This window comes from Pan paniscus, chromosome 17 (genome assembly GCF_029289425.2).
Source record: "Pan paniscus chromosome 17, NHGRI_mPanPan1-v2.0_pri, whole genome shotgun sequence".
Lineage (NCBI taxonomy): Eukaryota > Metazoa > Chordata > Mammalia > Primates > Hominidae > Pan > Pan paniscus.
The window spans coordinates 58861108-58880199 of record NC_073266.2 but is presented as its reverse complement, the minus strand read 5'-3'; the positions used below and the strand labels follow the sequence as shown (position 1 = coordinate 58880199).

General features: G+C 37.3%; 1 long non-coding RNA gene across 1 annotated transcript in view; it reads left to right on the top strand.

Annotated features, from left to right (window-relative positions):
• The window catches only part of LOC134729248 (uncharacterized), a 57818-nt gene that overhangs the window by 36212 nt on the left and 2514 nt on the right, over positions 1–19092 (top strand). The gene's annotated exons all lie outside the window — the stretch shown is intronic.

The window sequence follows — 19092 nt, the reverse complement described above, 5'->3', positions numbered from 1 at the left end:
GAGGTGTTCTATGAAAAGTGTAGTTCCTAGAACATAATAAGCAATCTCTAGATGTTTGCTATTATTATTATTTTGAGAAGCAATAGAGTGTTAGAGAAAGAACAGTGAGGAGCATAAGGACTTCAGGCATCAGAAGTGTACCAAGGATGCTGGAACAAAAGGAAAAAAAAAAGCACCTTAGCTAATTTTGTAATTTTTCACTGACTGATCCTGCAGAGTAACTCAGGTAAGTGTTTTTGCAAATAGGCCATAAGATTTCCTACTGGCATAATCTTTTGCAAATTAGTGACTGTAATATTCTGCACTGTCTGTATTCTAGAATGCCTCCTGTTCCTTTAGTGCCTTCTTTCTCCATCATGGCTCTCTGATCATTTTTGGAAAGTGATGTGCCCAGTGCCTATTTCATCAGGCCCAAAGCCACACCACTCCATGAAGCCAGGGCTTGCATGCTGCCCTGGGCCTGGGGACAATGGGAGTAGATTGCTGGCTATCTGAGTAGTACTTACTGAGTTATTTCCCCATGTAGAATCATCAGTCACAGACTGGCAGATGACCTCAGCATGGCCAGGGAAGTTCACACCAATTTATTAGCAAAAGGAATGAAGCCAGAGTGAAGCTGATGGTTTAGGTATTGTTCAGCCTCGTCAGGAATTTCAATACATTATTGTTGGGGCAATATAGTCAACACGTCTATTTTGAGATCAGTTTCCTTCTTGTTCCCCCCAAATAAGTTTCTAGTGAATTTGAGACTACAGAACATCCCTGGGGTTCTTCCTGGTTTTTCTGGCCCAGGCAGCAGGATATTGTGTTTTTCCCATTACAGGTGTGAGGAAAATGTTGGAGTTTACTTTTCCTCATCACAAGGTGAGACAACTCAAACCAGTTGGATATATTTCTTTAAAAAGCAAGAGTATTTTATTTTAAGATAATTGTTTTAGTATGTGTCCATTTACTTAAATAAAAATCTTATTTCGAAGTGTCTTAATAATGCTACTAGGAATATCTCATTTTTTGGTAGAAAAAAATATTAAACAATTAACAATCTTTTTAGGGCGTTTTTTTAAATATGAATTTTAGATCAGTTATTTAATCTCTTAACTGAGTTTGTTAAAAAAAATGTCTAAACAATATTTATCTGGCCAAATTTCAAGTTAAATTTTGTTCTAGGAGGTCCCCTGTCTTTGAAGGATTTGCATACAGGTTAAGGAGAGAAGAATAACAAACATAAAATCATTAGAGAACTGAAAAGGAAAATTTTAATTTATTACAAATTTGTGTACCATACGAACGATAATTAGGCTAAGAGGATACAGGTGGGAGGGATTAATGTCAACTGAGTAGCCAGCTATGGTTTCACAGAGGGTGTGAAATTAAACTGGGCTTTGCCAGATGGACTGACCATGGATCGACACGAAAAACATAGAAGGGCAATAAATTTAGAGACAACAGCATAAGCAAAGATGGAAGGGTGGGAAGGAGTTGGGTAATGTTAATTCAGCCATTCAGCAGTATGGGGGAGACCACATCCAGACTAGGAGAACATTCCATCCGTTGTAATCCTAAATATTCTTTATGTGCTTTACAAAGTACTTTAAAAATGTAAGGAGATGGGCCGGGCACAGTGACTCACACCTGTAATCCTCGCACTTTGGAAGGCCGAGGCGAGCAGATCACCTGGGGTCAGGAGTTCGAGACCAGCCTGGCCAACATGGTGAAACCTCCTCTCTACTAAAAATACAAAAATTAGCCAGGCATGAGGACAGGTGCCTGTAGTCCCATCTACTTGGGAGGCAGAGGCAGGAGAATCGTTTGAATCTGGGAGGCAGAGGTTGCAGTGAGCCGAGACCGCGGCACTGCACTCCAGCCTGGGCAACAAGAGCGAAACTCCATAACAACAACAACAACAACAACAACAACAACAAAGTAAGGAGATGGTTTGGCAAACAGTGGTAAGCACAGGGTCAAACTATCCTGGACTTAAATTCCAGGGGTGCCATTTACCAGCTGCATGACCTTGGCCAAGTATTTAAACCTCTTTATTTCAGTTTACCCACTTGTAAAATGGCAAAAATGGCACCCTGATCTCATAAGAATGTGGAAAGTGAAAAAGTAAATGTCACTGAAACATAGTGCTTGCTATACAGAAGAGAACTCATGAGTGGTTGCTAGTATTATGGTTGCTTTTGCTGCTATTATTTTTAGTATTGCAGTAGTGCTCTGACCTTTGGAATAAGATTAGGTTGATAAGTAGTATGGAAACATAGTCTCAAACACAAGGTAGGGAGATTATGTTTAAGGTGACCATATATCCCTGTTACATGAAGCATTTTCCATTTACACCTGTGGTCTTGACATAAATATTAAGTGCACCTTTTTTTACTCTCAAATATGTCCTGGTTTGGGCAATAAATTATATGGTCATGCCTTTTATAACTGATGCAGGAACATAAGGAGCAGCGTAGGTTTTTGAGCAGGGGAAATGCTGGGATGGAAGTGGTGCTTTAGTGAGATTTCTGTGGCCACGACATCCAAGGGGCTTAGAGGGTGAATGCCAGGAGAGCAGCAAAGATGCTCTTATGGATAGCAATGGAGACCCACAACACAAAGATAGTTATAGGAGAAGAGAGTTCCTGATAAATCCTAGTAAGAAAAGCAGGAGGAAAGGAGTACCCTCTTCCTAAATCTGACCCTTGACCCCTCATATTCCTCACTTAGTTCTCAAGCCCTTCTTAGCAAAATTCCTGTGCAGACCCACAACCCATGATTGATGGAAACCCCTATGATCAGGGGGCCAATCTAGTCCATCCTGAGGAGGGGAGGTGAGGCTCCCAATCACTCTGACTTGATCTGGCGTAAACTACTCAGACAGTGTAAGAAACAGTTGTGCAATGATTCTCTGGCTTTCCTGGGCATTTATAATTGCCCCTTGTTCAAACTGTTCTGATGATTTATGGTAGATGGCCCTGTGTCACGCTCCAAACTTGGGCTTGTCCTCTTTGATATGTGGCAGCAGGCCAGTCTCAAAGAGAGTAAACCTTTCTAGTGAAGGTGAATAATTTAGCTAAAACAAACAAACAAATGAAACCATTATATAAAAGAAAAAGAGCAGAAGGCATATACTGGGAGTTTCTGGTAGCTGGGGAGATGGTTTTTAGCTAACCACAGTGATGACTGACAGTAGGGAAGCAGAAACTGGACTGAGCAGGGCAGAATTCTCTGCACAGCGGGGACAAACTCCAAGAGGGTGAAGAACAGGTCCTGAGTTTGGGCACTTGCTGAGGCAGACAGACAGGAGAGGACCTGTGATTCTTGGAGAGGGACTTTAGGAATGATGTAACTATGTCTGGGTATCTATGTGGTTTTGTGCTACGGGACTGCACTGTAAACCTTCCTCTGTCTCCCAAATGTAATTACTAGAACAGAACGTTCTGCACTGTTGCCTGATGTTTTTGGTGCCTGGGCATTTTATCTGGCACTATGGGGAGTAACTGGGTCATGTGTCTAAGTGAGACAGTGAGAATTTGGGGTCAGTTGTGTTCAAATCAGGTGCAGCCGACTCTAAGCTACACTTATATGTACCAGACTGTGATGAAATCTAGACCAAAAGAAAATATGAAGTAAAAGTTCTGTTTTGAATATTATGTTTCAAATATTTTTTGCACAGACTTTTGACCAGTCAAGTCTGAAGGAGAGTCATCTTGTCTGAATAAGGCAGTTCTTTGGGAGTGTTATCATGAAAGTGCCAAACAAATTAAGCCTATAAACATTTAATTGCTGAAAACGAGCTCTTAATTTAAAGAAGATCCAAAGTAAACCCTTTGGTAAATCAGGGAATCTTTTGTAATGCAAATAAACCCTCCCCTGTGCCATTATCTTATCTTGTAAGTTTCTGAATTGGGAAAATGCTGGGCCCACCTGTACTCCATTCACTGCATAGTGAGAAAACCCAGCATAATAGATAGTAAGCCTTAGGAATATTTCAACCCTAGCAGCATGGTTCACTGTTGTCTATGACATGTTGTTAAATTATTGATACCCAACCAGGCTTTGGGACATAGGCTTTGTTGTTCTGAGCTAACAAAGCCACCTGAGAGAAAGCCATAATGGAGAGCAGGGACTTAGCTGTGATGGGGTGATGCTTCCGGGCAGCGAATCCTTCCCATAACAGGAGAGGGCTACAAATTATTTGGACTGACCACTCTTGCAAAAAGGAAGAGAAAATAGGTGCATTAATGAAATTCTTACAACAGATGGCAAACTGTCCTTGGATTCTCCGGTGGGGGAAAAGGGAAAAAAGAAAACTTTCAAAAAATATTTTATATGAGTTTATCACACTGAATCCACTTACTCTGAGGACTCACAGAGAGCTGTGTAAGAGACATTCACTTAAATTATTTAACAGAAGATGACAGAAAAGAATTAAAGAAAGAAATTTTCCTATCTCAAGTTAAAACAACAATCTACTCTCTATCCACGGGTAAATCTCTGGGTCCAGATGGCTGCCCAACAGAATTTTAGCAAACATTTGGAGAGATAATAAGGCCTGTAACAGTAGATAATTACTCACTTATATATGGCTCAGTGCCCCCTCATCTACATTAGTTTCTATAGCAGGTTTTTTGCCAAAAGAAAGAAAGCAGACCCCAGCTCTATTTTCTCATTTGTAACATTCTCTTGCTTCACTCTGTGCAGATGCCAGGAATCATCGTTTTTATTTCAGTGTCCTTACGAAGACCTTTGAGCACAATGGAACGATGAGGCAACATTAAATATTACTGGAATGGGGTATGAAAGCAGCTACTAGAAAATCCTGCAAGAAAAATAGGTAAAGATCCAGTTTAGTTGTCAAACACATCATCCAACTGATGGATAGGTTTAAGTGGGGGGAGGTCCCATTTGCCCTTCTTCTTCACTTCCACCACTGTCTTTCCCAAGAGAAGACATAAAAGATGGCATTTGGGGAACATGTAGGATTGAACATTCACTCAGAGTATAAAGAGCAAAGGTTGTGGACATTTTCGACAAGTTTATAGTCATTTTCCCGGGGGCTAAGTGAAGCCCAGTTAGTTTAACCAGAGTCTGTGTTCTAAAGCTTTGAAGCAAAAGTAAGGCTCCAAACTATAGGCTTCACTGACCAGATGGGCTATGAAAGTCTCTACAAATTATAGATGCTTCAGAGAGACTATAATCCTTAGCTCTTATAGATTTTTTTTTTTGCCCCTCTGCAGAGCATTTTACAAAGATGAGCTAATTAATCCTCTAACCAACCCCGTAATTCGGAATAAGTGATTTTTCCCATTTTACAGATGGAGAAACTGAGTGCTAAGAGTCTTGCCTTTTAGCTGTCAACAGTTTGAAGATGAAACAAATCTGGAACAGCTGGTAAATACTAAGTCATTTCCACCTCAGTCAGGCAAATATGTCTACCAGTTTTCTGTTAACTAGATTGTGACACCCATGCACTCAAAGCACACTCGTATTTATTGATTAATGCAATGGTAATAGCCATTTATTGAGTTCTTAATATGTCCTGCACTGCACATAATGTTGGAGTGATCAGTCTTATCGTTCTTCAGAATGGCAGCTCTCATTCTTGGCTCATTCATATTAGAATATACCCGGGAGACTTTAAAAATCCTGATGCCTACTTCCCAGATCAAATAAACAGAATTTCTGTGGAGTGGGGTCCAGGCATGAGTCCCCTTCCCCAGGTAATTAGAATATGCAACCTAATTTAAGAACATTTTTGCTAAGAAGGCTATAAAGGAGAAATACAAAAATGGAAGGATATCCAGAGTTAATAATAGGCTGTTGTTTTATTTTATTTTGTTTTTAGATGAAATGGACTTGAGTTATAGGATGACTAGAAAGGGCCAGTAGAGAAGAAACAAAAAGTAAACAGAAGAGAAAGGATCATTATTGAAACATGTTCCCAGAGGAAATGAGACAATGAGGATTTTCACTTTCTCTTTTATGTCTCTTTTGCACACTTACAGATTTCTATTGTGGCAGCTATTACCCATTTTTGTTATGCATCTGTCTCTTCCCAGACTATAAATTATTTAAGGTGTGAGTCGGAGACCTAGGCATTTCTTATGGCCAGAACCTTAAGCAATGTCTGGGATATAGCAGATATAACAGACTCTCAGCTATTGCATGAATTAAGGAATGAGCTTGAGAAATACTTTTAAGTATTTTCTTCCTGGAAAAGAGACTCCAACTGTCTTTTGCACAGTGCTTGAAACTCATACCATTAATCACTCTTTGAGACTAAAGCTCTGATAACCTGAGTGAAGAATTGGTTACAAGGACGTTACAATGCACCATGCTTCCTTCAGCCATTTGTGCTTCTGCATAAATTGTTTTGACTAATTAGCCAATCAGTCACCAACAAGACCCAAAAGGAATGAGAATCTAAACAGATTGTCACCATTTGGTGGGTTTGAACACCAAGAGGATAGAGCCTAGAGCATTGTGGTCTGCTTTAAGACTTCTGAGAGGCAACAAGGTAAGGTCTGAAAAACCAAGAGTCGGGATAAACAAGTCAATTGTGTATACATGGAGGTGGGATGAATAAAGAGGAGGAGGGGTTGATGGAAGAAAACTGCACCCAAAATTATCGTGTGTCAAAGGCTGGCTGTGGAGCCGATCTTACAACCTCAAATAATGTGATCATACTATCACTCAGCATAATTTGTGCCCCCCAGTTTTGTATGTCTAGGCTGCTTAGGAAATTGATGAATAATAGAAGATGCCACTTATCACTGAGATGAACCAAGTCATCCCAGAGGGAGTACTATTTGAAGATGTGTGGAACATTCTGTGAATATAGAAAAGGATCCCATACCACGATTCAATTCATGACTGTGGCTAGTAGAGATCCACATTTCATGTTTTGCTATCCATGGGATTTAAATCTGCTGTCACTCTCCTTCCTATGCAGCTTAGATTGCTTGACCCAACATTGCAATTAAACCTTACATAAATGCTAAATCCTTCTGCCCCTCTGTTCTATATTGCTTTTATCTGGGACAAATCCAAATCTTGGATAAAACTATTGCCAGGAAATATCATGTTTTCCTGGAAAAATATCACATAACAGTGTGATTCCATTGTGAATTTATGATTGCTAACCTCAGCTGAGTTCCAATAACAAGACTAACCAATAATTCTAGTATGTTGATCTGGTCAATTTCTTTCCAATATTTACAATGGCTATTTCAAACCTATTCCATTTTCATTAATCTTCTGGCTCTCCCCATCTGCCCCTGTCAATTCTCAGCAGATGATCTTATTCTTCACAGGGGAAATTGAAGCCGTCATATGGGAGCTCTTGTGTCTTTTCATCTTTCTAGCTACACCCATTCTTTTATCTCTATAACTTGTTAAAAAAGGCGAGTTATACATCTTATTTTAATACCAATTCCTTTCTAGATATTTAGGAACGATATATTTCTGCTCACCAATCCCTTTGTTGGTACTTCCACAAGACTCTTTTATAGGATCATCCCAATTAGCAGTTAACAAACTCTAGTCTCTCATAAATAAAATTATACTCTCAACTCCACCCCTATTCCCACTCCCCAATATTGCCCTATATTTCTGCTTACTTGAAAATTAAAATTTTCAAAAGTTTTTTATGCTGTTTCAATGTCTCTATTTCCCTTGAACTGTGTTTTATTTTACTATGGTCAGAAAACTTAACATGTGATCTACACTCAAAAGTGTAAAACATTATTGTTGGTTTTAAGTACAATGTTGTATAAGCAATCTGTAGGGTTTATTCATCTTGTTTGACTGAAACTTCATGTCCATTGATTATTAACTCCCCATTTTCCTCTCTCCAGCACTTAGAAACTACCATTCCAATACCTGATTCCATGAATGTGTTTTATTAGATACCTCATATAAGTGATATCATGCAGTATTTGTTGTGTGTGTGTGTGTGTGTGTGTGTATGACTTGCTTATTTCACTTAGCATATTGTCTTCAAGGCTTACCCATGTTGTCATATACTCCAGAATGTCCTTCTTTTGTACATCTGAATAGTACATATTTCACTGTATGTATGTATCCTATCTTCGTTACCCTTCATCCCATCATCTGTCCAAGGACATTTAGGTTGCTTCCATATCTTGACTACTGTGACCCCACAAACTCTTGAACTCATTTTCATCAGGCTCACATCAAAATTGCCACTATTCCAGTATATGCCTTGGTCATCAAAGCCTACCATATCATGAAGTCAACTTTGTCTTATTTTTTATTTTTTGTTCTTCTCAGCAAAATGAAACATTTTTAGCTTCTTCCCCTTGAAACTTTCTTCTTTTCATTGACATCAACACCATACTTCTCTGTATTTTCTGTATTTACTCCTACTTCTCTGGACATTTCTTAGTTTTGTCTTTAAATATTGTAATTATTTAATGTTCAGTCTTAACTCTTCCCCTCTATTTAACCTTATTCTCTATTACCAGGCAATTGTACTCAATTACAGAGATTTTTCTTTTCTTTTCTTTTCCTTCCTTCCTTCCTTCCTTCCTGCCTCCCTTCCTCCCTCCCTCCCTCCCTCTCTCTCTCTTTCTTTCTTTCTTTCTTTTTTCTCTCTTTCTTTCTTTGTCTCTTTCTTTTTTTCTCTGAGATGGAGTTTTGTTCTTGTTGCCCAGGCTGGAGTGCAATGGCACAATCTCGGCTCACTGCAACCTCTGTCTCCCGGGTTCAAGAGATTCTCCTGCCTTGGCCTCCCAAGTAGCTGGGATTACAGGCATGTGCCACCACACCTGGCTAATTTTTGTATTTTTAGTAGAGACGAGGTTTCACCATGTTGATCAGGCTGGTCTCGAACTCCTGACCTCAGGTGATCCACCTGCCTCGGCCTCCCAAAGTGCTGGGATTACAGGCGTGAGCCATTGTTCCCTTATGATTCAAATTTGCATCTCTATTCATGTACCCATATATTCAACTATAACATTTTTATTTGGTTATTATCTAGGTGCCTAAAAATCCTTGCAAAACAATTTATGATGTCCTACTGACAATATGCCCATCTTCAATGATTTTCTGCTTTCTTTTACTATACCTTCTATTTATTTTTCTTGGTATTACCATTGATTGGAAACTCCAAAAGAATGAATAGAAGAAGTGATAGTGGACATCTCCACCTTATCCGTGACTTGAATTAAAACGCTTCTAAAATATCACCATTAAATATGATGATAGTTGTTTAGTAGCTGACACTACTAGTTTCCTATGCAGTATTCATTACCCCCCTTCCATCTTACTAATAGGTAATTGATTTTGAAAAGGGCAGCACTATGTCCAGATTTTTAAAAAAATCTTACTTTTTCAAACTCCATTGCAGCTAGAATACCAGTACTAGATAATGACATGCAAATTTAAGGTTTCTGGGAAATCTTTTTGCATTCTTGACATAGGCACTGCCCCTCCCCTCTTCCACTTTCTTCTTCTTGCCTAGAATGCAGATATGATACCTCTAAGAGAAGCAGCCATCTTTTGCATCAAAGATTATATAACAGAAAAGTAGAAGAGGCTGGAGACTCTGATGTCATGCTTGTGTTGCCATGCGGTCCTGAACTGCTGCTTCTCAAAGCATGGAACAAGTGAGGATTTTCTTATGTAAGCCCTTTCTGATAGGATTTTGATTGTTCTTTGCTGAAAACAAACCTAACTCATATGTACTTGTGGTAGGCAGAATAATGGCCTCCCAAATGTATTCACATTCTAATCTCTAGAAGATGTGGATATATTAAAATACATGGAAAAAGAGAATTAAAGTTACCAGTGGAATTAAGATTGCTAACCTTAAAATGAATTTAAAATAGATACATTATCCTGGATTATCCAGAGGGGTCTAATGTTATCACAAGGGTCTTCGAAAGTGGAAAAGGGAGTTAGAAGAGAAGATAAGAGTGACGGAGTGTGAGGACTTAACCAGCCATTACTGGCATTGAAGATGCAAGAAGGAGCCACATGTTAAGAAAAGGGGCAGCCTCTAGCAACTAAAAAATGCAATGTAGATATTCTCCTAAAGCCTCTAGAAGAAACACAGCCATGTCAACAACTTGACTTCAGCCCAGTGAGACCTGTACCAAACTTTTAACACAAAAAACTGTAAGATAATAAAGGTGTATGGTTTTAAGCCAATATATTTGTCATAATTTGTTATAGCAGCTCTAAAAAAAAATCTAATACAGTACTCTTTGTGAGCTTTAGAAACCTGAAACTTCTGTTGGCTGAGTGTTTTATCATAGGCAAATGTAAAATTAAATCAAATGTTTTTCTGATTTAACCGGGAAATAAGTATTATGAGAAGATCCTATTTTTTCTTTCTTCTTTTAAATATTAATATGCTGAATTACATTAGGATTACTTTAATACGTTTCTGATTTAAACAATCATTGCATTCCTAGGATAAACAATGCATGAACCTGATGCTAAAATTGGTTTACTGTTTTTTATAAGTTGGTCAATATTTTCATCAATACAGTTGGTCTGCAATTATTATTTCTTATACTTGCCCTTGATAATTTTAGAATTAAAGTGAAACTAACTTTGGAAAATGAGTTGGTAACCTTAATCATAAGTCCTAGACTGAAATATTCAGAAAATAATATTATTTGGTTATTTAAGAGTTTGGCAAAACTTGACCATATATTAATCTATAACTGGTTTCCTTTTGAAAGAGAGGAAAATTTTATTACAAGGTACATATTTTAATGGTTATTAAATTTTTATTGATATACTTTGGTAATTTAGATATTGTTTTAGAAAATTATTTATTGTATCTGATTTATGTACCACTCTTTTGATTTTCTTTCTTTCTTTTTTTTTTTTGAGATGGAGTCTCGCTCTGTCGCCCAGGCTAGAGTGCAGTGGTGCGATCTTATCTAACTGCCAGCTCCGCCTCCCAGGTTCATGCCATTCTCCTGCCTCAGACTCCCGAGTAGCTGGGACTACAGGCGCCCGCCACCACGCACAACTAATTTTTTTTTTTGTATTGTTAGTAGAGATGGGGTTTCACCGTGTTAGCCAGGATGGTCTCGATCTCCTGACCTCGTGATCCGCCTGCCTCGGCCTCCCAAAGTGCTGGGATTACAGGTGTGAGCCACCGCTCCCAGCCATTGTTTTGATTTTCAAAATCCTTACTATGTTTGCGTTTTTATTCTCTTTTCTAATCATAATTTATAGACATATTTCCTTTCTTTATCTCTCTTCTCCATCTTTCTGTGTTTTTTTAAATCAGACTTGCTGAGATAGTCCTAAAAATTGCCTTTACTTTCACTAATTTTTATCTTATTTTCTTTAATTTGCTGCTTTTTATTGTTTTGTTTCCTTTATCTTTTTTAAAAAAAAATTTTTGTTTTTTTCTGTGACATCTAAGTTCAACATAAATCATTTACTTCCAATCTTTAATTTCTTTCTTTTTTCTTTCTAAATTACTGTCTAGAAAGCTAAACTTCCCACTAGTCCTGTGTTAGTTGTAACTCCCAAATTTGATTACATCATGCTTTTATTATCATTCACTTCTAAATATTTTATAATTCACATTGCTGCAATTTCCTCTTTGACACATGAGCTGTTTTGGAGGTCACCTTTAAATACATACTCACAGATCTACAGATGATTTTTTTGTATATGATATTAGGTGGGAAATCCAAAAACAGTTTTTTCAGTGTATAGCCAATTTTGAAAAACTCCATTTAATAAATACTGTAGGGCCACAGCTGTCCATTTGTATGCCAGGGCAATTTTTTCATAAATGCATGAGTCAATTATGGGGTTATAACTTCACTTGTTTTGTCAATTTGTTTCTGCCTATGCCAGTGCTTTATGGACTTATTTCTATAGGTTTACAATAAAACTTGATGTTGGATAGTGCTAATTCTCTCTTCTTACTCTTTTTCAAAGCAGTCTTGGTTATTTTTGGCTCTTTATTGTTTCATACATATTTTTAAATTTATAATTTATCAAATCTATTTATAAATTAAGGAAATAATTGACAATGTTACAATACTAATCTTTTCCTTCTTTGAACACAGTATCTCTTCACTTCAGCCTTTCTTTAATGACTATAAATAAATAAAATATAATTTTCTAAGTACAGGTTTGCTTATCTTTTGTTAGATTCATTCTTGGTTACTTGGTGCTCTTTTATGATATTGTCTTCTTTTTAGTTATATTTTCTGGAGTATGAAATTGCAGCTGACTTCTGTTTGGTTATCTTATTATCTAGCAATCTTGCTAAACTCCCATATGATTCTAAAATTTATTCATAGTTTATTTAAATTTTTAATATAAAGTCACGTATCATTTACATTAATGAGATTTTGATTATTCTTTTCTGAACTTTAAGCTTTTTATTTTGTTTCAATCACACTAGCTAGGATCTCCCATACAAAGTCAAGGAGTTGAATTGATAAAAGTGAGTGTATTATCTCATTTCTAATTCTTCTAACATTTCCTGTTTAAAATAATGCTAATAATACTAATAATAGAGAATTTTGTTCCCTTCCTAGTTTGCTGGAAACTTTTAACAGTAATTTATATTTAATTTTATTAAGTGTTTTATGAAATTATTGAAACAATTATATGGATATTCCCTTTTAATCTATTAATATGTGTTTCTAAAATAAACCCACATTGGCAATTATGCTTTCTACATGATAGCAGATTCTGTTGGATAATATTTTGTCTAGAATTTTTGCATCTGAATTCGTGAGTGAAATGGATTTTTTTTCCTTGTTATAATATCTTAGCCTTGTTTTACCTGTTTGTCTCTCTGTGCTGCATTTTGGGAACGGATTTTTAAAAATATTCTCTTCAACTCTAAACATTATTGTTGTACCACAATTATGATTGTAGCCCATCTTGAATTGCCATTACCAATAAAATATTTATATCAATAGGAATATTTGATCATGCAAGATTTTCTAGTTGTTTCTTTTATTTATCCGCATTTTATTTTATTGCAGCTTATTTTAAAAATAATTTCTTCTTCTAAAATAAAGTTATTTTATCAGTTATATCCTTATTCATATAAAACATAATTATCTTAAATTCTTCATCTGACTATAACATTGGTTTTAAGTGAGGAAATCGTTCTTCTAGTCAGTTTTTTTTTCTTTTGACTTTCTTACTTGGTATTTGACGTTTTCATTTGTTTTGAAATTTGGGGTTATAGGTGTATGTTGTGTGGAGATTATTTTTCTCTAGTTCTCTTTCTATTCTGTGCTCGTCTCTCACTCCTAGTGGTTTTGCAACTACCTCCACTAGTTTTCAAGATCCAGGTCTCATAAGTGCAAGCATCTGAGAATCATAATCCAGGTTTAATTTTATTCATTTTTAATTAAACATAGAACAAAATTTCTTGTTTTTGGTATACAGTGAAGATTCTGACAAATGCATGTAATCCTGAAATTACCACTATAATCAAGAAACAAAACTGCTCTATCGACATTCCTCATCAGCACATCATGTATGAAATTCCCCTGTGCTACCTTCTGTAGTGACATCCTCCACATCCTTCTCCCATTTCTACCATTCAGCCCCTGGGAACCACTGATGTATTCTCCATTCCTACAGTTGTGGCTTTTTCAGAATGTCATATACATGAAATCATAAAGTGTGCAGCCTTTTGAATCTGGATTCCTTACTTGGCATCATGTATTCGAATGTTATGCACGTAGTGGCATGTGTCAATAGTTTAGTCCTTTTAATTGTTAAGCAATATTCCACTGTACGAATGGACCACAGCTTGCTTATCTGTTTCACAATTGAGAGTTATTTGGTGTGATTCGATTTTATGGCAATTACCTATAAAGCAGCTATAAACATTCTCTATAGGTAAGCAAATTGGTTTTCATTTCTCTTAATAGAAATCAGAATAGAAAGTTGTTTCATGTAGCCTATTTTCATGAATGTGGTAAAGTCATCCTGTACTTTCAAACAAAGAGCCTGAATTCAGTCACTTTCCAAAATGCAGTGTTTTTGGTCTCCTTTGCCCAGAGAAGCAGAATCCCTGGCCACCACCACCTGTTTTTAAATCTGGGGTAAGGTGACCTTCAGGTTTAGCCCCTTCTTTTAAATTATTCTTTTAATTAAACAAAATGACCTTATTTTCAATTTTTATCTCTGGATTGTGGAAATATTTCCTTTATTTGTTTCCAAGTTATGTTTTTGTGGTTTTCCCATTCTATATTTTGCCCATAATTAAAATGTGGCAAAGCAGAAGAAGTGATCAGAGTACAAACTCAGAGTCATCTAGAAGAAGAAACACCTGGAGTTTCCAGACAATTCTGCCTCTGCAAATGGCATCATCATTCATCCAGCTAAGCAAATCAAAGAATCAAGGGCTATTCCTGATGTCTCCTTTGCCCTCACCTTTCTTATAAAATCAAATGCAACATCTTATTAATTCTTACCTTGGGACTATCTCTCAAACCCTTCCGCTCCTCTCCATTTATAACCTCCACTCTGGTTCAAACTCCCAGGGAAGCTGCTATAGCTTCCTGTGTGGTCTCTCCCCCATTTATTCTTCCCTTCTTTCTGCCTAACCTATTCCTCACAATGAAGCCAGAGAGTGCTTTCTAAAGGCACGTATATAATCCGATTACTCCATTGTTGCAAATATTCTTGGGGCTACCATTAACCATAGTTTATAAACAAATTAAGCCTGTGGGCTCTATTAGTTTCCTATTTCATTAACGTTTTTCCTCCACCCTGTATGTTTTGTTTATACCAACCTCTCAATGCTTCGTAGAAATGATACTTGTCTCACTTTAGGACCATTGCAAGTGTTAGTCCATCTTCTTGAAGTGCTTTTCCTCTCCCTTGTTAAACTCCCTTTTATGTATAATGTCTACCAAGACTTAGTAGAAAACCTTCAAGTCAGCCTTCCCTCACTCTCCAAACTCCTTCAAGTCCTGTCACATACTCATTATACTTTGTAACTTATAGTAATTCTTTAATTTATTATTAAATGTCTATCTTTCTTGTCTTGGTTATTGCACCAGCACCTCTAACTTGCAAGTAGTAACTTCTCATCAAAGACTTTTGTGTGAACAAATAAATAGCTACAAAAAAACTTTATATACAGAAGGAGTCATTTAAGTGGTGTGATTTGATGGATGCCAAGTATTTTCCTCTCTTCAAATATCTCAACTACTGATATCTGAAAGTTTATCAATCTTCGCTGCTTTTGATTACCCACTGACCTGTCCAGACTCCTCATTTAAAAAGTAATTCCTTCTAGTAACACTAATACATGATGCCCTTAACACTTTAGTGTAATGAGATTATTAGATCACCTTCATTCCCATGAGATAGAGGTATTATATAACATATATAACATTGGAGGTAATTTTCCAGGTTAAGATCTTGCAAAGTTGAAGTGGTCAGGTAAAACTAAAACTGCACTGCCTAGTTCTTTCCCAAAGGGTATACATAGTAAATGCACAAAGTAGTGTTTATTGCAATAGCTTAATTCATATCCAAAAGTAGTCATCACAATTTAGTTGAGTTGAGTGGCAATGGTGTCTCTGAAGTCTTAAACAATGAGCTGTTCATTCAGAGTGAATTAATGTCATTGCTACAAGTGTCCATATAGAGCCTAAAACTGTTTCATTTAGCTTACTTTTGGGGTTGACCAGATAGTTGCCTTCTACGACCCCATCAATTTGGCCTATAACTTGAAAGAGAATTCTATCCTGCTAGCTAAAGTTGCTCGGAGTGACCAGTGAGATTGTTCCACAGCATGTATATTATAAAACAATGACTTTTTAATATTTATTTATTCATTTATTTTATAATAAGCAGACATTGGGACAAGAAACTTCTGAAAATATTTATAGTTCTCTGAAAGAAGGTGTCTTCCCTTCCTTCTGGGAGTTAAGGAATGTTTTGACAAGGAAGAAAGATGGGTGAATAAGAGTGTATTGTATTAATAACTAACATTAATTGAATATAGAATATGTACTAGGGGCTGTAAAAAGCTCTTTATATTGGATTATGGTATTTAATCCTCAACCTTATGAGCTTGATGCTATTAATGCCTCTATTTTATAAATGAAGAAATTATGTCACAGAAGGTTAAATAATTTACTCAAGGTCAACTTGCCAAGTGAGCATTAAACCCCCAGAGTGATCCTCTCCCTAGGTGCAGACCAAAGTTCCAAGGGGCTTGGTATGCAGCCAGTCTCAGATGATTCTATTGTGGTTGGCTGCCAGAATCAAGCTTGCTGTGAAAACACTGATTGAAGAAAAAATAGTCCACACAGCTATGGCTATGGGTCCTGTGCATGAACTGAGAAGAAAGCAAAGCAGCATAAAGATGTAGAGTCAAACTTTTGCTGCAGCTCCTCTGAATATGGCCATCTGCACCAGAGCATGGATGAGGTGGTCAAGGTTCTAACGCTGAAGATGGGGAAAATAAAAACCTATCTTTTATTCTTTAGGAAACCTATTTTTCAGATTAAGACAACATTTGGAAACAATGTCTAAAAGGATAAAAGATAAGTTGTATTTTCTATACTGCAAGGAAGCATATTTAAGAATCAGAATTTAACCCAAGAGCTAACTACATGCTTCTGTGGCGTGGTCTTAGGGATCTTGAAACGCCATGGTGAATCCCTCACTCAAAACTTGCTTTCTAAGCTGTATTCCTTTCACTTTACATTCCAATCCCTATTAAAATGCAAATTCTGCTTTAAAAATTTTTTTTTCATTTAAAACAAGCAATTTTCAGACTTTTTTTTTGTATAAACCCAGCACAACTGAAAAATATGCCACTCTCCATTTGCAACTGTAGTTCAATATGGCAGTGGTTGTTGTCCAGCTTCCCACAACTTCTGGGTGCAGAGGATATCAGATTTTAGGGAGAAGCTGTGGGGAGAGAATAGAAACCCATACTGTCAAGGAGGGAACTGCACATGGATTTATGTAAGGGAAAGGAGAGCAGTGGGCACCCGGAGGAAGGAGAAAAGAAGAAAAGGGAAACCTTGACAACAGCTCTTCTGACCTCACAATGTACCAAAGATCAGCCTGCCAAATACAGTGATGCAACTGTGGTTTGCAAGTTGAGGTAGTACAATCTGATAATATCTAATAGCCTTCAAGTCCATTTAAAATATTACTTCCAAGTACTAGGCATTGTCCTTACCAGGAAGAGAAGCTCATATGTGAAAAAAAGCTTGGGCTATGGAGGAAAATTCAGATTTAAATTTCTGCATCATCCTTGATCAGCTGACTTGGGGTCTATTAACTAAACTCTCTGAGAATGTTTCTACCATAACATATGACATATGGATAACAATATTTATGTAGTAGAATTTTTGTGAAGATCAAATGAGGTAGGCTCCAGAGGGTGCTCAACATAGTACCTGCTCAGAGATATTTAATATGAGTTTACACCCTCAGTTTTCTTCCTGGCCCCATGATCTGCTTCTCCTCTCCTTCTCATGTCTCCCTCATGCTGCCTCCTGGTTTTCTGAGGTATCCCATCAAGAACTGCACATTTGAGATGATGTATTATATGTTGGCTGAGCTTTATCCCTGTACTGGCTTATCTCAAGAAAGGACCTGGGTAAATACATTTGAACCAACATATTGGCAATTAAAACCTTAGTTAATGTTACTCTCTGACAAATAGTTGCATCTTAATAAAAGGTAGCAAATTAAGAGTTGGAGTTTCAGTAGCAATCAAGAAAAAATAAAATGAGGCATCCATGACTGATTAGGCTATAGGACTCTCAAATTCTGGTCTCCAGATTCCAAGATTAGAAGGCTGATTTTAGTCCTGGGTGAAGGACATTTAGGAAGAGACTGTGGATACAAAAGAGCTGAGGGTGTGCACAGAATGCTGGGTACTCAGGCATTTCGAAGTCAGGAGATGGGGAAGAGGCTTGAGAATTAGCAGATAGCATGGCAGCAGGAAAACCAGGGTATTGATCCAGAGTTGCTCCACATTCATGTTTCTACCTGCTCAACTAGAAACCACTCTGAGGCTTGCAGAAGTTAGCATGCTGAAAGCAGTTTATATGTTCTTACTCTTTCATCCTCATCATAATCAAAGGCACCTCTGGTTCATCTTTTTGCTATAAGCCATCTGCTCAATCCTTCCTTAATATTTCAGCTAAGAATTGAGATATTTTCAATTATTTAAGTTATGTTGGAATCAGAGATATTGTTATCCTACCTTGGAATCTATTTTATGTTTCCTTATGACCTCCTCACCACTTTTCATAGTCTAATGGTTAAAGCTTGAGATTTGGAGTCAAATGATCTGTGGGGTTTGGGCAAGCTGATCCTCCAGTTTTCATCTATAGTGGAAATATGAGATACCTCACATTATTCTGACTATTGAACACTTAAGAAGAAAAAGCATTCCAACAGTGTCTGACACATCAGCAATATTGCCCAGGGGTCTGCAGTCAGCATCTGGGGTTGGGGACACCTCCACCTGGAGCCCCAGGAGGCCAGAGACACCATAGCATAGATTGACTGATGGTGTATATATTGTGCTTCTAATGTCATCAGGGGAAAAAATAGTCTTCTAGAAGGAAGAATAACATTACAAAGGAAGAAAAGCAGGCTGGGCGCCGTGGCTCATGCCTGTAATCTCAGCACTTTGGGAGGCTGAGGTGGACAGATCACAAGGTCAGGAGATCGAGACCATCCTGGCTAACACGGTGAAACCCCGTCTCTACTAACAATACAAAAAAAAAATTAGCTGGGCATGGTGGCGGGCGCCTGTAGTCCCAGCTACTCGGGAGGCTGAGGCAGGAGAATGGCGTGAACCTGGGAGGCAGAGCTTGCAGTGAGCTGAGATCGCACCACTGCACTGCAGCCTGGGCAACAGAGTGAGACTCCGTCTCAAAAACAAAAAACAAAAACAAAAAAACGAAAAAAAAAAAAAAGAAAGAAAAAAGAAAAGCAGCCCATAGGTTGTAATTGCACTTTCTATAAAGAACATCCTACCCAAAAAGCCATACTCTATTTTAATAGATGTGTTAAAGCTATTCAAAATGTTAACAAAAAGCATCAGAACCAAGCCATGTACATTGCTGGAAAATTAAT